The following is an 8,666-nucleotide window of genomic DNA, read 5'->3' as shown; positions in this document are numbered from 1 at the left end:
TGATGAATGTCACAGTTATACAATTATTCAGTAAATCAAAATTTAAAGTTTCATTTTCTTATTTTATTTATTTATTTTCTTTTTTTAAATTTCATTATATTATGGGAGTACAAACATTTTGGTTATGTGTATTGCCTTTGCATCATGCAAGCCAGAGCTACAAGTGTGCCCATCCCTCATACAGTGTGATCCACATCCATTAGTTATGAATTTACCCATCGCCTCCACCCCCCCTCCCACCTGCCTAGCACCTGATGAATATTACTTCTATGTGAGCACCCTAAGTGTTGATCAGTTAGTACTAGTTTGATGGCGAGCACATGTGGTGTTTGTTTTTCCATTCTTGTGATACTTGATTTTGAAGAATGGGCTCTAGCTCCACCTGGGATAATATAAGAGGTGCCAGTTCACCATTGTTTTTTATGGTTGAGTAGAACTTCATGGTATACATATGCCACATTATATTAATCCACTCATGTATTGATGGGTACTTGGGTTGTTTCCACATCTTTGCAGTTGTGAATTGTGCTGGCATAAACATTCAAGTGCAGATGTCTTTATTATAAAATGACTTGTTTTCCTTTGGGTAAATGCCTAGTAGTGGGATTGCTGGATCAAATGGTAGTCCTATTTTTATTTCTTTGAGATATCTCCAAATTACTTTCCACAGAGGTTGTACTAATTTGTAGTCCCACCAGCAACGTAAGAGGGTTCTCATCATTTCGCACCTACTCCAGCATTTGTTGTTTTGGGACTTTTTGATAAAAGCCATTCTTACTGGAGTTAAGTAACAGCTCATTGTGGTTTAGATTTGCAAATGCAAATCTCTCCCTTAGAGAGGTTGAGCACTTTTTTATATGTTTGCTGGCCATTATTATCTCTTCTTTTGAAAAGTTTCTGTTCGTGTCCTTTGTCCACTTTTTAATGGGGTTGTTTGATTTTTTTCTTGTTAATTTTCTTAAGTTCTATATAGATTCTAGTTATCAGCCCTTTATCAGATGTGTAGCATGCAAATATTTTCTCCCATTCTGGAGGTTGTCTGTTTGCTCTAATGATAGTTTCCTTGTCTGTGCAGAAGTTTTTTAATTTGATCAGGTCCCATTTATTTATTTTTGTTGCTGCTGTGATTGCTTTGGGGTCTTCTTCATAAATTTTTTGCCTAGGCTGATGTCTGTAAGAGTTTTCCCAACATTTTCTTCTAGAATTCCTAAGGTTTCATGTCTTAGGTTTAAGCCTGTTATCCATTGTGAGTTGATTTTTGTGAGAGGTGAGAGGTGTGGATCCAGTTTCAATCTTCTGCATGTAGTTATCCAATTTTCTCAGCACCATTTATTAAATAGAGATTCTTTTCCCCAGTGTATATTTTTTTCTGCTTTGCCAAAGATTAGATGACAGTATGAGAATGGTTTTATATCTGGGTTCTCAGTCCTGTTCCAAAGGTCTATATCTCTGTTCTTGTGCCAGTATCATGCTGTTTTGGTTACTATAGCTTTGTAGTATAGCTTGAAGTCTGGTAGACTGATGCCTTCTAATTTGTTCTTTTTTCTTAAAATTGCTTTGTCTGTATGGGGTCTTCTCTGGTTCTATACAAAATGTAAAATTATTTTTTCTAGATTTGAGAAAAATGATGATGGTATTTTGATGGGGATTGCATTGATTCTGTAGATCACCTTAGGTAGTATAAACATTTTAACAATATTGATTCTGCCGATCCATGAGCATGGTAGGGATTTCCATCTGTTTACATTGGCTACAATTTCTTTTCTCGGTGTTTCATAGTTCTCCCTATATAGGTCTCTTACCTCCTTAGCTAAATATATTCCTAAATATTAATAGCCTTTTTTCAAACCTTCCCTCATTATAATCCCAATATTGAGTTTAAAACTCCTAAAACAGAAGTCAGAAAAGGATTTTAGCTTAGCTTCCAACACTGCTTAGGCTAGGGAACACAAATGTCTGGCCACATTCTTGGAATGAGGGAGGGAAAATGCAAAGAGAAAAAGATACAGATTATCATCTCAGTAAATTATTCCACTGTCATGGATGGGATGAGAAGATCATGGTTTTATGGTGTGTGAATTATAGCTCAATTTTAAAAAAGAGAAAAGGTAAAGAGGAAAAGGGGTTATTATCTCCCCTCTTGGAGTTAAATTCTGGATCTTCAAGGCCTTCCACAAGATGATCCTTCATCATTTCTCCAGCCGTATCTCATCTCCCCGCTCTCCATGTTCAATCCTCCCCCACACCTCTGGCCATCTCATTTGCTCTAATTGAAGTGCTTTCTCCTTCCATTCATTTTTATTCCATGCTTTCCTCAAGACCAGCTCAATTGCCTCTCTTAAAACTAACTTTTATTGGTTTCTTCAGAATCCAAACCCTCTTTACAGTTGTAATATTCCTACTTTGTCATAAATTTTTGTAGGTTGACAATTCTTTGAATTAAGAAACCCTTGTCTTTCATATTTGTAACTCACCATTCCAATGCATGGCATTGAGTAGACACTTAAAAAAGTGAATAAGTAAATGAATAAATTGCATTTTTACTTATCTCTTAATGGTTTATATGTGCTTGTTATTTCAACTGTATTGTAAGGTCCTTCAGGAAGGTTCTAGGTTTTTATCCGAGATTCAGCACTAGTTCAGAATAGGACACATCATTGGCCCTTCAGCGGGCCAACTCTTTGGCTGCTTCATTACTTGATGGCTTGGCAGAAAAAGTTGTCCCTTTTACACTTTATTGGTAATAGGCTGAAAAGGGAGGACACTGAATAGGCAGTGAGAGTCCCCCAGAGGCCTGGCTGAATGGTGGTTGCTCCACCCTTAACCACAAATGGTTCATTGTCCACCACTTTTGGCATTCACAATAGCATTTGGAAAGAGATGTAGCAATTTCCCCCTCGGGGCTTATTTTTAAAATCAGTGGCTGAGCGCACTTGCCGGAACTGGGGTCAGACTAAGCTGGGAGCTCTGAGCTGGGTGGAAGGGATGGGTGCTGCCCAAGAAGAGATACAGTGGTTGGTCCTTAATTTCTGACCTCCTCTGCCCTGGGAGAAGAAGCCAGGCCAAAGGGAAGAGATGCCCAAAACAGATCACAGCTTCCATGGAGATACAACTACCTAGTCAGTGTTTTCCCAGCCCTAAAGTTTGAAGACTAGGGCTGGGTCAGCCAGAGAGACACTGGCCTTCCATTCACTTAATGGAAAATATAAAGTTTTATTGAGGGATATATGTGCCCAGAACTCTGCTAGGTACTAGGGATTAAAGTGTAGACATGACAGTTTTTGCCTTTCAAAAGCGTATAGACAAATGGAGGAAGACAGACAAGTGAACAAGCAATACATAAGTGTGATATGTGCAACAATGGTGGTAGAGGGATAAAGAATCCAGAGAAAGTCCTTGAAAAAGTGTCTTCCAAGTTGAGGCCTGGAGGTGGATTGAAGCTAGCCAGATGAAAGGGAGAGACATTCCAGAGAGTAGATTGTACAGTACCCAAGAGATGAAAGAAAATGCCCGCAGATCTGTAGGTAGTTCATTTGTCTAAAGCAGGGGTCACCAAATAATGGCCCATGAGCTAAATAAAGCCAGCCGCCTATTTTTGTAATTAATGTTTTATTTGAGTATAGTCCTACCCATTCATTTACATATTATCTATGGCTGCTTTTGTACTACAGCTGCAGAGTTGAGTAGTTGCGGTGGAGAACATAAGGCCCTCAAGCAGTAAAATATTTACTATGTCAGTCTAGAGAACACAGTTTAAGAGGCGAGGTTGGAGAGTGGCAAGAAATGAGCCTAGAGAGGTAATCAGGAGACAGACTGTGAAAGGCCTTATAAACCAGTCTAAAGAGTTCACTCTATTATAAAAGTAACGACATGTTACATGACATGTTTGATGGAGGAAAACAACATGATGACATGTGAATTTTAGATAATTATGGTGATATTAAGAAAGAAGAAGAGGCAAAACTGGAATTGGAGAGACCAGTTGGGAGGATGGATGGTATATAGCAAAAAATGATGGGCTTGATTATGAAGGGACAAATAGGATGGAGAAAAACGGACAGATTGAAAGACAATATGCAGGATTTGGTGATTGTTCAGACATGGGATTATGTGACAGGGATGGTCCACAATGCAAACGTTTTTTAGGAATTTTCCTAAGATGAGGAAGAAGCAGTAGTGAACAAATAGCCCTTTGATACTATTTGACTTCTTTCCTTTACTTGGATGAATCAGAGTCTTTCTTGGTTCATGATTTTGTTTTTGTTCTTCCCCACAGTCTACTCAATATTACCACTTCAGTGGAATGCAGAAACTCTGTCACCAGATTGGCCTCTATTAATACTGTGATTCTTTTTTGCATTCCATCTACCTACTGTGAAAAACCTCATTAGACAATGTTAAAATTTTTATTTTAAACCATCAAACATACTCTAAAGAAATCAAGAGGAAAATAGTGCATTATATTTACCCAGATATTTACCATTCTGTTGTTCTTCCTTCATTTCTTATGTTCCAAATTCCTCCTGAAAATCATTTTCCTTTTGTCTAAAGAACTTCCTTTAGCAATATTTTTAAAGCAGGTCTTTAAAAGTATCTAGCAAGAAGTTCTCTTAGTCTTCCTTCTTGGAGAATGTCTTTATTTCACCTTCATTCCTGAAGGATATTTTCACTGGATACAGAACTCTGGGTTGACAGTCTTTTCTTTTAGCCTTTGAAAATGTTCCACTTCCTTCTGGTTTCCGTGGTTTCTGATGAGAAATCTTCTGTCATTCAAATTGTTTTTCCTCTGTGAGTATGGTGTTGGTTTTCTCTGGCTGCTTTTAAGATTTTTTTCTTTGTCTTTAGTTTTTAGCAGATTGATTATGGTGTTTATAGGTATAGATTTCCTCAAGTTTATCCTGTTTGGGGTTCACTAAACTTCTTGAATTTATAGGTTTATATTATTATATTATGAGACTCTGGGTTTTGTCTCAAACTCCTGGCCTCGAGTGGTCCTTCCACCTCAGCCTCCCAAAGTGCTAGGATTATAGGCATGAGCCACTGTGCCAGGCCATGACTCTGGGCTTTGTTTCAATCCTATAGACAATGTTGATATATTTCTCTTAGCAGACAATCAACCGGTTTGTTTCAGGCCATACATTCAGAGCAAACTTTTGTGGATTATGGTTTCAATATCAGTTTCATTTTCAAAGACTTTGTAGTGCTCCTAGAATTTGTCTTGCTTGTGTGCCATTCAGTGGGCAGTCTGGAATCTGGGGGGTGGTCTATCCCATAGTCCAGTTCTGCAAGTCTTTGGTATGATGTTTAGGATTAGATCTATGCTGGTGCATCTCTAGAGTAAGCTCAGGAGTTTATAAACAACTTTATGAGCTTTCAAGCTCTCCCTTTCTGTGATTTCCCTGGTACTTCCCTAATGTCTCCCATTTTCAGTCTTCTAGTCAGAAACTAGAGTTTTAGTTTCCCCATTCAGCTGTGTACACCTTCTGTCTACTGTTTTTTTGGTTTTATTTGCTTTTTGTTTTGTTTTCTCAGCCTGGAAAAGCATCTTCCTCTACTCTTTGTGGTTAATTACTATTCATTTTTCAGGTCTTAGCTTAAATGTCATTTCTTCCTAAAAGCTTTCCCTTATTCTCATATCAATTATATTCCCCTTGTTAGTTTCTCATAGGACTCATTATAATTTGTAATTACACATGCAGTTGTTTACTGATTTAATGTATGTCTCCTCTACTAGACAGGGAATGAGATTGTATCTGTCTTAGTCACCATAATGCAATGGTTCCAGTATCTAAAACATTGCATGGCACACAACAGATACTCAATAAATATTCATTTAATGCATAATTCTATTCTTCCTTCCATCCATGCAACTATCCATTCATGCCCTGTTTCATCTAAAAAAAATATATACAGATCCTCATACTCAAATATGGCCCCACTCTCAAGAATCAAACTAAACCTTATTTTTTTGAAACTTATAATTTGTAAAGCATTCTCACATCTTTTTTTTTCTTGTGTGAATCTATGAAGTAGAGGGGGAAAAGGCATTAATCATAATTTATAGACAAGTAAACAGATTCAAAGAGAAAAAATAATTTGTCCAAGTTCACAATGAGTTAGTAACAGAGGTGATGAAGAGAGCTTGAAGGACAGTCTTTAGATGAATACAAAATTTTAAGTGGGAAATTATTTTCTCTTAACACTGATCAATTTCTGGTGTCTATTGTTGTTATTGAGAAATCTGTAGTCTTTGAAATTGTCATTCAAATCTCTGTTTAACTTTTTAAAAAAATTTAGAGACTTTTAAGATTAACCTTTGTTTTAGGTGTTCTGCAGTTTTACCATGAAGGGTTTAGTTGTAGTTTTATGTTTGCTTTTCTGCTCAGATCTCAACCTGCTTCCTGAATCTGTAGATTCATGTTCATCAATTCTGGAAAATTTTTAGCCATAGATATTTGATTATTATCTTTTCCCTATTCTCTGTGTACCCAAATAAAATTGAATGCTTACCTCACAATACATAAAAGTAACTATCAGATGGATTAAAGGCCTAAATAAGAAAAAGCAAAATGTTAAAACTCTTAGGAGAAAACATGTAAGTATAAAGCCATGGTGTTGTGGGGTAAGAAAGGATATCTCAAGTGAAATACAAAAAGCTTAAACTGTAAAGGAAAAAAGTGATAAATTATACTACATTAAAATTTAAAAATGCTGTGAAAAGCAAAACATAATAAAAAGTGAAAAGACACACCATAAACTGGGAAAAGAGATTTTCACAAAGAACTTAAGGAAGTTTAATGTTTTGATTAGAGAAAGAATGTCTGCAAAATCAACATGAAAAACGAAAACGACCCAAGAGAAAAAAATGGAGGAAGGATTCAAATAAGCAACTCGTGAAAAAGGAACTCCAATGGCCAACACACTATGCTCTGTTGCTCAACATCACCAGTAAACAAGGAGATGCAAACAAGAAAACTATGAGAGACTATTTCAGACTTATTAGAATGATAAAAATTAAAATTCTGAAAACTCTTGCCTAGCTTATATGAATATATGGAAAAAAGGACTGTTTATACACTGTCAGAAGGGAAATTTGGTACAACCGCTTTGGAGTTAAATTTGGAACTTACTTATTAAATTTGAAGATGTTCCTACTCTACGACCCAGAAAATCTACTCAGAGATGTAAACCCTAGAGAAACTCTAACATACGTGTACAATGACACATGAAGAAGAATGTGGTTCTTGGAGCACAGTACAAAATGCCACAAAATTGAATGCAACCTCACTGTCAATAAATAGAATGAAAAAAAAAATAAATTTTATTACAGGCATATAATTCAGAGTATTCAAAAATAATACACTGCAATCAAAATTAATAAAGTAGGTATATGTGTATCAGCATAATTAAATCCCAAAAGCACAATATTGGATTTTAAAAAGGCAGAATGTTGAATGATACATAGAAGATACAGCTTTCAATACAATATATATATTTTATGGCCACACTATATAGTTATAGATTAAAACTATAAATAAACCCATGAGAATGAAGAACAGCAAAGTCAAGGTAGTGGTTACTGCTAAGGAATGAGAGCACATGACACATTGAGGGCAAAAATATTCCCAATTCTTCTCCTCATCCTGTGTCTATGCTCTTTTCAATGTGACTTTTGCAGTATTTCTCATCAAAATGTGGAGTCTATTACCCCACCTCTTGTGTCGGGGATGGCTTTGTGACTTGCTTTGATCAACGGAATGTGGTGGAAGCGATGGTGCGTCAATCCTTTCTTTTTCAGCCCCACTACAACTACTTGAACAAGTCTGGGCTAGCCTCCTAGAGCACGAGACCCAGTGAAGGAAAGCCTAGTTGTGTCATCTGAGGTCACCTGTTCCAGCCTACAGCCAGCCAACCCCCAAATGTGGGGGAGAGCTTAGCCAGGATCAAGAGGTGCCCACTTGACCCACAGCTGACTGAAGATTCATAAATGACCAGAAGAACTGCTGAGGGGACCTGTGGAATCATGGAGAGTAAATGCTTATTGTTTCAGCCACTAAGTGTTGGAGTAGTTTGTTACTCAGAAATAGCTAATACAAGGAGGGGACTAGAGCTAAGAAGGGACAAAAAAGGAGTTGTTCAGGCTGTATCTGTGATATTTTATGTGTTTAAAAAAAGAGAGCCCTAAAACAAGTATGGCAAAATGTTAAGCTTTAACAAATATAGGTAGTAGGCACATGAGGATTTGTTATAGAATTCTTCTAAGTTTTCTGTATATTTGAAGTATGTCAAAACAGAAGAAAATTCAGATAGAAGAGTCAATGTGCTATACTAGCCAAGAGAGCCAAAATGACTTTTACAAAGAACAAAGAAAAGTATTTATCCTGTGACCCCTCCCGTCTACCACCACACAAAGCAGACTAAGTAGACTAGTGATTTCTGAATTCTAATCCTCTTCTCTCACCCCAGGACATCTTCTCTATACCTTCCTAGCATTTAATCCTCTTGCCCCAGTTGGTCATCTGTAAGACAGGAACACCTGATCAGCTCACCGAAAGAGAGTCACACAGGATGAACCAGGGGAACATAACAAGGGCGCTTTTTCATTTTAGCTGCTATGTGGGCAGGAGACTAAATTCCTTAACTACTTCATACTATTGTTATGTCTG

The sequence above is a fragment of the Lemur catta genome, chromosome 6 (assembly GCF_020740605.2).
Source record: "Lemur catta isolate mLemCat1 chromosome 6, mLemCat1.pri, whole genome shotgun sequence".
Lineage (NCBI taxonomy): Eukaryota > Metazoa > Chordata > Mammalia > Primates > Lemuridae > Lemur > Lemur catta.
This window is presented reverse-complemented; position numbering follows the sequence as displayed.